Source organism: Mobula hypostoma, chromosome 18, assembly GCF_963921235.1.
Source record: "Mobula hypostoma chromosome 18, sMobHyp1.1, whole genome shotgun sequence".
NCBI lineage: Eukaryota > Metazoa > Chordata > Chondrichthyes > Myliobatiformes > Myliobatidae > Mobula > Mobula hypostoma.
In genome coordinates, this window is record NC_086114.1 from 65710409 (window position 1) to 65723364 (window position 12956).

General features: G+C 44.4%; 1 long non-coding RNA gene across 1 annotated transcript; it reads left to right on the top strand.

The window, feature by feature from the left end:
- Window positions 1-3250: 3250 nt before the first annotated feature.
- LOC134358249 (uncharacterized) lies at window positions 3251-10914 on the top strand. Its single transcript, XR_010020839.1, has 3 exons — window positions 3251-3293; window positions 6351-6434; window positions 9208-10914. It is a non-coding gene; the product is annotated as an uncharacterized LOC134358249 (long non-coding RNA).
- Window positions 10915-12956: the final 2042 nt, after the last annotated feature.

Genomic DNA, 12956 nt, shown 5'->3' on the forward strand with positions numbered 1-12956 from the left:
GGAAGACAGAGGATTGGGAAGTTTTTAAAACCTTACAAAAGGAAACCAAGAAAGTCATTAAGAGAGAAAAGATTAACTATGAAAGGAAACTAGCAAATAATATCAAAGACGATACTAAAAGCTTTTGCAAGTATATAAAGAGTTAAAGACAGGTGAGAGTAGATATAGGACCGATAGTAAATGATACTGGAGAAATAGTAATGGGAGATGAGGAGATGACAGAGGAACTGAACAAGTATTTTGCATCAGTCTTCACTGAGGAAGACAGCAGGATACCGGACACTCAAGGGTGGCAGGGAAGATAAGTGTGCGCAGTCACAATTACGACAGAGAAAGTACTCAGGAAGCTGAATAGGCTAAAGGTCGATAAATCTCCTGGACCAGATGGAATGCACCCTCGTGTCTGAAGGAAGTAGCTGTGGAGATTGCAGAGGCATTAGTGATGATCTTTCAAAAGTCGATAGATTCTGGCATGGTTCCGGAGGACTGGAAGATTGCAAATGTCACTCTGCTATTAAAGAAGGGGGCAAGGAAGCAAAAAGGAAATTATAGACCTGTTAGCTTGACATCAGTGGTTGGGAAGTTGTTGGAGTCGATTGTCAAGGATGAGGTTACAGAGTACCTGGAGGCATATGACAAGATAGGCAGAACTCAGCATGGATTCCTTAAAGGAAAATCCTGCCTGACAAACCTGTTACAATTTTTTGAGGAAATTACCAGTAGTCTAGACAAGGGAGATGCAGTGGATGTTGCATATTTGGATTTTCAGAAGGCCTTTGACAAGGTGCCACACATGAGGCTGCTTAACAAGATAAGAGACCATGGAATTACGGGTAAGTTACATACGTGGATAGAGCGTTGGCTGATTGGCAGGAAACAGAGAGTGGGAATAAAGAGATCCTATTCTGGTTGGCTGCGGGTTACCAGTGGTGTTCCACAGGGGTCCGTGTTGGGGCCGCTTCTTTTTACATTATACATCAACGATCTGGATTATGGAATAGATGGCTTTGTGGCTAAGTTTGCTGACGATACGAAGATAGGTGGAGGGGCCGGTAGTGCTGAGGAAACGGAGAGTCTGAAGAGAGACTTGGATAGATTGGAAGAATGGGCAGAGAAGTGGCAAATGAAGTACAATGTTGGAAAGTGTATGGTTATGCACTTTGGCAGAAAAAATAAACGGGCAGACTATTATTTAAATGGGGAAAGAATTCAAAGTTCTGAGATGCAACAGGACTTGGGAGTCCTCGTACAGGATTCCCTTAAAGTTAACCTCCAGGTTGAGTCAGTAGTGAAGAAGGCGAATGCAATGTTGGCATTCATTTCTAGAGGAATAGAGTATAGGAGCAGGGATGTGATGTTGAGGCTCTATAAGGCGCTGGTGAAACCTCACTTGGAGTACTGTGGGCAGTTTTGGTCTCCTTATTTAAGAAAGGATGTGCTGACATTGGAGAAGGTACAGAGAAGATTCACTAGAATGAATCCAGGAATGAGAAGGTTAACATATGAGGAACATTTGTCCGCTCTTGGACTGTATTCTTTGGAGTTTAGAAGAATGAGGGGAGACCTCATAGAAACATTTCGAAGGTTAAAAGGCATGGACAGAGTGGATGTGGCAAAGTTGTTTCCCATGATGGGGGAGTCTAGTACGAGAGGGCATGACTTCAGGATTGAAGGGCGCCCTTTCAGAACAGAAATGCGAAGAAATTTTTTTAGTCAGAGGGTGGTGAATCTATGGAATTTGTTGCCACGGGCAGCAGTGGAGGCCAAGTCATTGGGTGTATTTAAGGCAGAGATTGATAGGTATCTGAGTAGCCAGGGCATCAAAGGTTATGGTGAGAAGGCGGGGCAGTGGGACTAAATAGGATAAAATGGATCAGCTCATGATAAAATGGCGGAGCAGACTCGATGGGCCGAATGGCCTACTTCTGCTCCTTTGTCTTATGGTCTTATGTTTATTTTCTTTAGGTGAAATGCCTTGGATTGTTATTGACATTGTTCATTTTCGGTGTGTGAGGATGTTGGGGATTGTTATTGACACTGTTTATTTTCTGTGGGTGAGGGTGTCGGGGATTGTTATTGACGATGTTTATTTTCTTCAGGTGATGTGTCTTGGATTGTTATTTACAATGTTTATTTTTTGTGGGTGAGTGGATGCAGGATTGTTATTGACACTGTTTATTTTCTGTGGGTGAGGGGGTCGGGGATTTTTATGAGTCTGTTTATTTTGTGTGGGTGAGGGTCTTGGGAATGTTATTGACACAGTTTATTTTCTGTGGGTGAGGGTGTCGGGGATTGTTATCGACTGTTTATTTTCTGTGGGTGAGGGGGTCGGGGATTATTATTGTCACTGTTTACTTTCTGCGGGCGAGGGGGTCGGGGAGTGTGACTGACAGTGTTCATTTTCGGTGGGAGAGTGGATTGGGGATGTTATTAACACTGTTTATTTTCTGTGGGTGAGTGGATCGGTGATTGTTATTAACACTGTTTATTTTCTGTGGGTGAGGGGGTCGGTGATTTAATTGAGTCTGTTCATTATCTGTGGGTGAGGGTGTAGAGGATGTTATTGACACTTTATTTTCTGTGGGTGTGGGGGTTGGGGATTGTTGTTGACACTGTTTATTATCACTGGGTGAGGGTGTGGGGTATGTTATTCACAGTGTTTATTTTCTGTGGGTGAGGGGGTTGGGTATTGTTATTGTCACTGTTTATTTTCTGTGGGCGAGCGGGTCGGGATTCTTATTGACGATGTTTATTTTTTGCGGGTGAGGGTGTTAGGCATTTTATTGACACTGTTTATTATCTGTGGGTGAGGGGGTTGGGGATTGTTGTTAACACTGTTTATTATTATTGGGTGACGGGGTGGTGTATGTTATTCACACTGTTTATTTTCTGTGGGTGAGGGTGTCAGGGATTGTTAATGACGCTTTATTTTATGTGAGTGAGGGGGTTAGGGATTGTTATTGACGATGTTTATATTCTTCAGGTGATGTGTCTTTATTGTTATTTACACTTTTTATTTTTGGTGTGTGAGGGATCGGGGATTGTAATTGACTCTTTTTATTTTCTGTGGGTGGGGGTGTCAGGGATTGTTATTGACGATGTTTATTTTCTTTAGGTGATGTGTCTTGGGTTGTTATTTACACTGTTCATTCTCTTTTGGTGAGTGGATCCGGGATTGTTATTGATACTGTTTATTTTCTGTGGGTGAAGGGTGTGGCGTTTGCTATTGACGATGTTTATTTTCTTTAGGTGATGTGTCTTGGATTGTTATTTGCACTGTCTATTCTCTTTTGGTGAGTGGATCGGGGATTGTTATTGATACTGTTTATTTTCTGTGTGTGAGGGTGTCTGGGATTGCTATCAACTGTTTATTTCCTGTGGGTGAGGGGTTCGGCGATAAGTATTGACTCTGTTTATTTTCTGTGGGTGAGGGGGTCGGTGATTATTATTGACACTGTTTATTTACTATGTGTGAGGGTGTCGGGGATTGTTATAGACGATGCTTATATTCTTTAGGTGATGTGTCTTTGATTGTTATTTACACTGTTTATATTCTGTGAGTGAGGGGGTCGGGGATTGTTATTGACACTTGTTTAATTTTTGCGGGTGAGGATGTTGGGGATTGTTATTGACAATGTTTATTTTCAGTGGGTGAGGGGGTTGCGGATTGTTATTGTCACTGTTTATTTTCTCTGGGTGAGGGAGTCGGGTATTGTTAATGACCCTTTATTTTCTGTGAGTGAGGGGGTCGGGGATTGTTATTGACGATGTTTATATTCTTCAGGTGATGTGTCTTTGATTGTTATTTACACTGTTTATTTTCTGTGGTTGAGTTGATCCGGGACTGTTATTGACACTGTTTATTTTCTGCATGTGAGTGTGTCGGGGATTGTTATTGACTGTTTATTTTCTCTGGGTGCGGGGGTCGGCGATTTTTATTGAAACTTTATTTTCTGTAGGTGAGGCGGTCAGGGATGTTATTGACGCTGTTTATTTTCCGTGGGTGAGGTGTTCGGGGATTGTTACTGACTCTCTTTATTTCCTGTGGAGGGGGTCTGGGATTGTTATTGACACTGTTTATTTTCTGTATGTGATGGGATCCGGTATAGTTATTGACACTGTTTATTTTCACGGGGTGAGTGGGGGGGGGGATGTTATTGACACAGCTTATTTTCTGTGGGTGAGGGGGTCGGGGATTGTTATTTACACTGTTTATTTTCTGTGGGTGAGGGGATCGAGGATGTTATTGACACTTTAGTTTCTGTGGGTGAGGTGCTTTGGGATTTTATTGACAATGTTTATTTTCAGTGGGTGTAGGGGTTGGGGATTGTTGTTGAGACTGTTTATTACCACTCGGTGAAGGGGTGGGGATGTTATTCACACTGTTGATTTTCTGTGGGTGAGTGGACTGGGGATTGTTGTTGACACTATTTATTTTCTGTGTGTGAGGCTGTCGGGGATTGTCCATGACCCTTTATTTTCTGTGGGTGAGAGTGTCGGGGATTGTTATGGACGATGTTTATATTCTTTAGGTTATGTGTCTTTGATTGTTATTCACACTATTTATTTTCTGTGGATGAGGGGTCAGCGATTATTATTGACACTGTTTATTTTCTGTGGGTGAGGGGGTCGGGGATTGTTATTGACGATGTTTATTTTCTTTAGGTGATGTGTCTTGGATTGTTTTTTACTCTGTTTATTTTCTTTGAGTGAGTGGATCGCGGACTTTTATTGACACTGTTTACAGTCTGTGGGTGAGGGGGTTGGGGATGTTATTGTCACTGTCTATTTTCTTTGGGCGAGTGGGTCGGGGATTGTTATTGACACTGTTTACTTTCTGTGGTAGAGGGGGGCGGGGATTTCTATTGACGACGTTTATTTTCTTCTGGTGATGTGTCTTGGATTGTTATTTACACTGTTTATTTTCCGTGGGTGAGTGGATCGGGGATTGTTTTTGACACTGATAATTTTCTGTGGGTGAGGGTGTCGGGGATGTTATTGACACTGTTTATTTTCTGTGGGTGAGGGGGTTGGGGATGTTATTGACACTGTTTATGTTATGTGGGTGAGGGGGTCGGGGATATTTATTGACTCTATTTATTTTCTGTGGGTGTGGGGCTCAGGGATGTTATTGACGCTGTTTATTTTCTTTAGGTGATGTGTCTTGGATTGTTTTTTACTTTGTTTATTTTCTTTGAGTGAGTGGATCGCGGACTTTTATTGACACTGTTTACAGTTTGTGTGTGAAGGGGTCGGGGATATTTATTGACACAGTTTATTTTCACTGGGTGACGGGGTGGGAGATGTTATTGACACTGTTTATTTTATGTGGGTGAGTGGGTTGAGGATTGTTATTGTCACTGTCTATTTTCTTTGGGTGAGGGGGTCGGGGATTGTTATTGACGACGTTTATTTTCTTCAGGTGATGTGTCTTGGATTGTTATTTACATAGTTTATTTTCTGTGGGTGAGTGGATCGGGATTGTTTTTGACAGTGTTTATTTTCTGTGGGTGAGGGGACGGGGATTGTTATTGACAGTGTTTATTTTCTGTGGGTGAGGGGACGGGGATTGTTATTGACAGTGTTTATTTTCTGTGGGTGAGGGGATCAGGCATTGTTATTGACTGTTTATTTTCTGTGGGTGAGGGGATCAGGCATTGTTATTGACTGTTTATTTTCTGTGGGTGAGGGGATCAGGCATTGTTATTGACTGTTTATTTTCTGTGGGTGAGGGGATCAGGCATTGTTTTTGACAGTTTATTTTCTGTGGGTGAGTGGATCGGGGATTGTTATTGACACTGTTTATTTTCTGTGGGTGAGGGGACGGGGATTGATACTGACCCTGCTTATTTACTGTGTATGAAGGGGTCTGGGATTGTTCATGACACTGTTTAGTTTCTGTGGGGGAAGAGGTTGGGGATTTTATAGATAATGTTTATTTTATGTGGGTGAGGGGGTCGGGGATTGGTTTTGACACTGCTTCCTTTCACTGGGTGAGGGTGTGGGGCATGTTATTGACATTGTTCATCTTATGTGGGCGAGTGGGTCGGGGATTGTTATTGACACTGTTTATTTTCTGTGTGTGAGGGGACGGGGATTGTTGCTGACACTGTTATTTCCTGTGTATGAGGGGGTCTGGGATTGTTCATGACACTGTTTAGTTTCTGTGGAGGAAGAGGTTGGGGATTTTATTGATAATGTTTATTTTCCGTGTGTGAGGGTGTCGGGGAGTGTTATCGACTGTTTATTTTCTGTGAGTGAGGGGTCAGCAATTATTATTGACACTGTTTATATTCTGTGGGTGAGGGGTCGGGGATATTTATTGACTCTGTTTATTTTCTGTGGTTGAGGGTGTCGTGGATGTTATTGACACTGTTTACTTTCTGTGGGCGAGGAGGTCGGGTTGAGTTACTGACAGTGTTCATTTTCTGTGGGTGAGTGGATCGGGGATTGTTATTGACTGTTTATTTTCTGTGGGTGAGGGGGTCGGGGATTGATACTGACACTGCTTATTTACTGTGTATGAAGGGGTCTGGGATTGTTCATGACACTGTTTAGTTTCTGTGGGGGAAGAGGTTGGGGATTTTATTGATAATGCTTACTTTCTATGGGTGAGGGTCTCCGGGATTGGTTTTGATACTCAAACAACAGGAATTCTGCAGATGCTGGAAATTCAAGCAACACACATCAAAGTTGCTGGTGAACGCAGCAGGCCAGGCAGCATCTATAGGAAGAGGCGCAGTCGACGTTTCAGGCCGAGGCCCTTCGTCAGGACTAACTGAAGGAAGAGTGAGTAAGGGATTTGAAAGCTGGAGGGGGAGGGGGAGATGCAAAATGATAGGAGAAGACAGGAGGGGGAGGGATAGAGCCGAGAGCTGGACAGGTGATAGGCAAAAGGGAATACGAGAGGATCATGGGACAGGAGGTCCGGGAAGAAAGACGGGGGGGCGGGGGTGACCCAGAGGATGGGCAAGAGGTATATTCATAGGGACAGAGGGAGAAAAAGGAGAGTGAGAGAAAGAATGTGTGCATAAAAATGAGTAACAGATGGGGTACGAGGGGGAGGTGGGGCCTAGCGGAAGTTAGAGAAGTCAATGTTCATGCCATCAGGTTGGAGGCTACCCAGACGGAATATAAGATGTTGTTCCTCCAACCTGAGTGTGGCTTCATCTTTACAGTAGAGGAGGCCGTGGATAGACATGTCAGAATGGGAATGGGATGTGGAATTAAAATGTGTGGCCACTGGGAGATCCTGCTTTCTCTGGCGGACAGAGCGTAGGTGTTCTGCCACCTCCAACGGGATCCCACCACTAAGCACATCTTTCCCTCCCCGCCTCTCTCTGCATTCCGCAGGGATCGCTCCCTACACAACTCCCTTGTCCATTCGTCCCCCCATCCCTCCCCACTGATCTCCCTCCTGGCACTTACCCGTGTAAGCGGAACAAGTGCTACACATGCCCTTACACTTCCTCCCTTACCACCATTCAGGGCCCCAAACAGTCCTTCCAGGTGAGGCGACACTTCACCTGTGAGTCGGCTGGGGTGATATACTGCGTCCGGTGCTCCCGATGTGGCCTTTTATATATTGGTGAGACCCGACGCAGACTGGGAGACCGCTTTTCTGAACATCTACGCTCTGTCCGCCAGAGAAAGCAGGATCTCCCAGTGGCCACACATTTTAATTCCACATCCCATTCCCATTCTGACATGTCTATCCACGGCCTCCTCTACTGTAAAGATGAAGCCACACTCAGGTTGGAGGAACAACACCTTATATTCCGTCTGGGTAGCCTCCAACCTGATGGCATGAACATTGACTTCTCTAACTTCCGCTAGGCCCCACCTCCCCCTCGTACCCCATCTGTTACTCATTTTTATGCACACATTCTTTCTCTCACTCTCCTTTTTCTCCCTCTGTCCCTCTGAATATACCCCTTGCCCATCCTCTGGGTCCCCCCCCCTTGTCTTTCTTCCCGGACCTCCTGTCCCATGATCCTCTCGTATCCCCTTTTGCCTATCACCTGTCCAGCTCTGGGCTCCATCCCTCCCCCTCCTGTCTTCTCCTATCATTTTGGATCTCCCCCTCCCCCTCCCACTTTCAAATCCCTTACTCACTCTTCCTTCAGTTAGTCCTGACGAAGGGTCTCGGCCTGAAACGTCGACTGCGCCTCTTCCTATAGATGCTGCCTGGCCTGCTGCGTTCACCAGCAACTTTGATGTGTGTTGCTTGGTTTTGATACTGCTTCCTTTCACTGGGTGAGGGTGTGGGGGATGTTATTGACACTGTTTATTTTCTGTGGGTTTGACACTGTTTATTTTCTGTGTGTGAGGGTGTCTGGGATGTTATTGACTGTTTATTTTCTGTGGGTGAGGGGACGGGGATTGTTATTGGCACTGTTTATTTTCTGTGGGGAGGGTGTTGGAGATTGTTATTGATAGTGTTTATTTTATGTGGGTGAGCGGGTCGTAGATGTTATTGACACTGTTTATTTTCTGAGTGTGAGTTGGTCGGGGATTGATATTGACACTATACATTTTTGTGGGTGGGGGGGTCGGGGATTGTTATTGACACTGTTTATTTTCTGTGGGTGAGGGTGTTGGGGACTGTTATTAACTGTTTATTTTCTGTGGGTGAGGGGATCAGGGATTTAATTGGCAAATGTTTATTTTCTGTTGGTGAGGGGGTCGGGGATTGTTACTGACACCTTTTTTTCTGCGTGTGAGGGGAGTGGGCATTGTTATTGAAACTGTTTATCTTCTGAGTGTGAGGGGGTCGGGGATGTTATTGACACTGTTTATTTTCTGTGGGTGAAGGGGTCGGGGATTTTTATTGACACTGTTTATTTTCTGTGGGGAGGGGGTCAGGGATTGTTTTTGACAGTGTTCATTTTTTGTGGTGAATGTTCGGAGATTTTTGTTGTCACTTTTTTTTCTGAGCATTTTGATTTGAAGTTAATTTTATTCTCGTTATTTTCTGCAGAGCGGGATGGGTAGTTTTTCGTCCCTGAGTTTTGTTTTTTTTTGTTTTCTTGCCTGCTGTGGGGTCAGGGAGCTGATGTCATTCTGTTTCATCAACTCATGCTGTTCCTGTATTTCATGTCTTCCTGGAGAAAGCTCATATCAGAGTTGTTTCGTACATAGATATTTTGATAATTTCATTAAGCTTTGAACCTGTGAATTGACTGCTTGAAATTTTTCTGCTTATAGGCAGCAATGAAGCTATATTCCCGAATAAGTCAATTTAAAAGAACAACAGAAAAATACTGTGCAGATACAGAGATGGAGAAAAACAGACATTGTGCGATCAATACATCTAAGTCAGCAGCTTTCAAAACCCGAATGAATTCCCAAGTCTGCTCCCGATGCAGCCAGAGTAGACCAGTGCTCTGGTCCCAGTTCAGCACACCAGCATGAAATGTGTGACTGAGGGATCAGTTTGCCGTTCAGCGCCATGGAGAAAAGTAGAGACATTCTCTGGAGACTGAGTGAAAGCAGCCTATCTTCGCCTCTCTACCCAGCCGTCTGGCTTCCAATCTCTCTGTGCTGACGTTTAAACTGTAGTGTCCCGGACCCAGCTGGAGTGTCGCATCCAGTCCGAAGCCATACTGGATGTCATGGAATTGGCTTGGCGTTAGGAGTGATCCCACCTTGCACACGGGTTGGGTGGACAGGCTTCGAAACTTTTCCGCATGGACTCCACTCCAAATCACTCTCTCCATCTCTGGCAGTGATCCAAACTCTGTCCATGACCCCAGCTCAAACACGTTGTGCCTCACTGTGCCCCAGCACTCCTCATCCCTCGATCCACCCTGACCTCCGCCTGCCTCCTCACTGAGGCAGTAGTTCACCACAGTTTCCTTCTAAGAAGATGCTATAAGCAATGTTTTAGTTGAACCTTTTGTCTTATGATGTACCACTCAGCTATTATATGTCTTCAGTGGAGCCATCTTAAACAGGAATAATGATTTAATGAGCTCAGTTTCTACTGTCGCTTGAATGCTTATCTCCCAAATATGACCCTTCCATCATGTGACAGCATAATCTTAAGAAATTCCCTCACTTGTTTTTAATTGCAATACGTAACCTTGTCTTGTTGCCAATTCTTTGCCTTTCACCTGCTTTGTAATCGTGAAATATCTTAGTGCCCTGCAGTTCTAGCTTTTGGTATAGTACTGATGTTAATCACTGCACTGTTGGAGTTGTGACTTCAGGCCTCAGGCTTTATAACCTCTTCTTTTTATCTCTCTTTCCTACCCATTTGACCAAGCTTCTGGCATTTTCCCTCCCCCTATCCTTCTCACTTTTCTCATTCCCGAATCTTGCTCCCCTCTCACTCCGTCCTTTCTCTTCACCTGCCCATTAACTCTCTCTGGTTTCACTCCTTCTTCCCTTTCTCCCATGGTCCCCTCTCCTATCAAATTCCTTCTTCTTCAGCCCCTTACTTCTTCCACCTATCATCTCCCAACTTCTTACTTCCTTTCACCTCTCCCAATCATCTTCCTTGGCCTCTCCCTTGGTCTCACTTGTCACCTGCCGGCTTGGACTCCTCGTCCTCCACTCGCTTTCCTATTCTAGCTCCCTCTCCCTGCATTTCCAGTCCTCACGAACGGTCTCGACCTGAAATATCAGCTGTTTATTTCTCTCCATTGATTCTGCCTGACCTGCTGAGTTCCTCCAGTGTTTAGTGTGTTTTGCTCTGGATTTCAGAATCAGAATCAGGTTTATTATCACCGGCATACGTTGGGAAATTTGTCCACTTAGCGGCAGCAGGATAATGCAATACATGAGAAATATAGAAAAAATAAATCAATTACATTAAGCATATATATATATATATATATATGTATATTAAATAATTAAATTTAAAATTAGTGCAAAAACAGAAATAATAAAAGTAAAGCAGTGTCCATTTTGGATTTGGATGGCAGAGGGGAAGAAGTGGGAGGGTGAGGAGCCACAGGCCGAGGTACATATAGGTACCAATGACATAGGTAGGAAAAGGGGAAGGGTCCTGAAAGAAGAATATAAGGAGTTAAGAAGGGAGTTGAGAAAAAAGGACTGCAAAGGTAGTAATCTCGGGATTACTGCCTGTGCAACGCGACAGTGAGAGTAGGAATGTAATGAGGTGGAGGATAAAGGCGTGGCTGAGGGATTGGAGCAGGGGGCAGGAATTCAAGTTTTTGGATCATTGGGACCTCTTTTGGCGCAGGCGTGACCTGTACAAAAAGGACGGGTTACATTTGAATCCCAGTGGGACCAATACCCTGGTGGGGAGATTTGCAAGGGCTACTGAGGTGACCTTAAACTAGAATGGTTGGGGGGTGGGAATCAAATTAAAGAGACTAGGAGAGAGGAGGTTAGTTCACAAATAGAGAAAGCTAGTAGACAGTGTGTGAGGAGGATAGGCAGGGGACAGAGATTGGGAGCACTCAGACCAAAGATGTGGGGACAAGGAAGAAAAAGATAACAAAGTTGTTTGCTCCATTAAGGATAAACAAAGAGTAAGAGGTGAAGAATTTCTTAAATGTATCTATTTTAATGCTAGGAGCATTGTAAGAAAGGTGGATGAGCTTAGAGCATAGATTGATACCTGGAAATATGATGTTGTAGTGTGATGCCAAACCAAGTTATCAGACGATTGATGCTAATGAGAGAGATAAGGGAGACAATGGAGAAACGTTCAAAATGTTAATGAGAGAGAAGAGAGAGTTTAACGGAAAAGAAACACAATTTAGGATATTGACAGACCGGTTGCTTTGATCCTGAACTGTTTGAAGTTTGATGGACAGGCGATACCCCAGCAGGGGGATAAAAAGAACAAGTTCGCTAAGGCACGGGACACACCACGAGATCACGAGATAATGAGCCCTTTGAAGAGCGGTGTGCCCCACAAGTTGGTGGGAGTTTGGAGGTCTAGTTCGCGGGAACCGACCATAGACTCACAGGGTGTAAAGGTACGATCAGTGGGAACCTGGTGTGTGTGTCTGCCCTTGCCTGGGTGCCGGGTTCACTGCGGAAGAATGGTTGTATCCGGAACGGAGGGGTCACAGTCGGTGACCACAGCGGGATAGAAGACATCAAAGGGTCTACCCAAAACCAACTGCGAAGACATCCAAAAGGTCTGCCTGAAACCAAATTGCATCTCTCTCTCTCCCCTCCCCAACGGCACAACAGCGATTACTGCGAACTGTACTAAGCTGAACTGAACTCTGCATCACTTAAGACTGATCATTTTAACCCTAGACTGCGATAGAGCTTGTTTGATTCCTATTACCCTAGTCCTGTGTACATGCGTGTATTATCATTGCTAATCTGTTGCATTTATATCCTTACGATTAGAGTACTGTGTTACTTATTTCTCTAATAAAACTTTATTAGTTCCTAGTAATCCAGACTCCAATGAGTGGTCCATTTCTGCTGGTTTGGCAACCCAGTTACGGGGTACGTAACAGTAGCTATTAGTGAAATGTGGTTGCAGGAGGGGTGTGATTGGCAACTAAATATTCCAGGATTTCGTTGCTTCAGGTGTGATAGAATTGGAGGGACAAGAGGGGAAGGTGTTGCATTGCTTGTCAGAGAAAATATAACAGCAGTGCTCTGGCAGGATAGATTAGTGGACTCGTCTAGGGAGGCTATTTGGGTGGAATTGAGGGATAGGAAAGGTGTTGTGATGCTTATAGGGGTGTATTATAGACCACCTAATGGGGACTGAGAACTGGAGGAGCAAATTTGTAAGGAGATAGCAGATATTTGTAGTAAGCACAAGGTTGTGATTGTTGGAGATTTTAATTTTCCACTAATAGACTGGGAAGCCCATTCTGTGAAAGGGCTGAATGATTTGGAGTTTGTCAAATGTGTGCAAGATAGTTTTTTGGAGCAATGCATAGAGGTACCAACAAGGGAAGGAGTAGTGTTGGATCTCCTGTTAGGGAATGAGATAGGGCAGGTGATGGAGG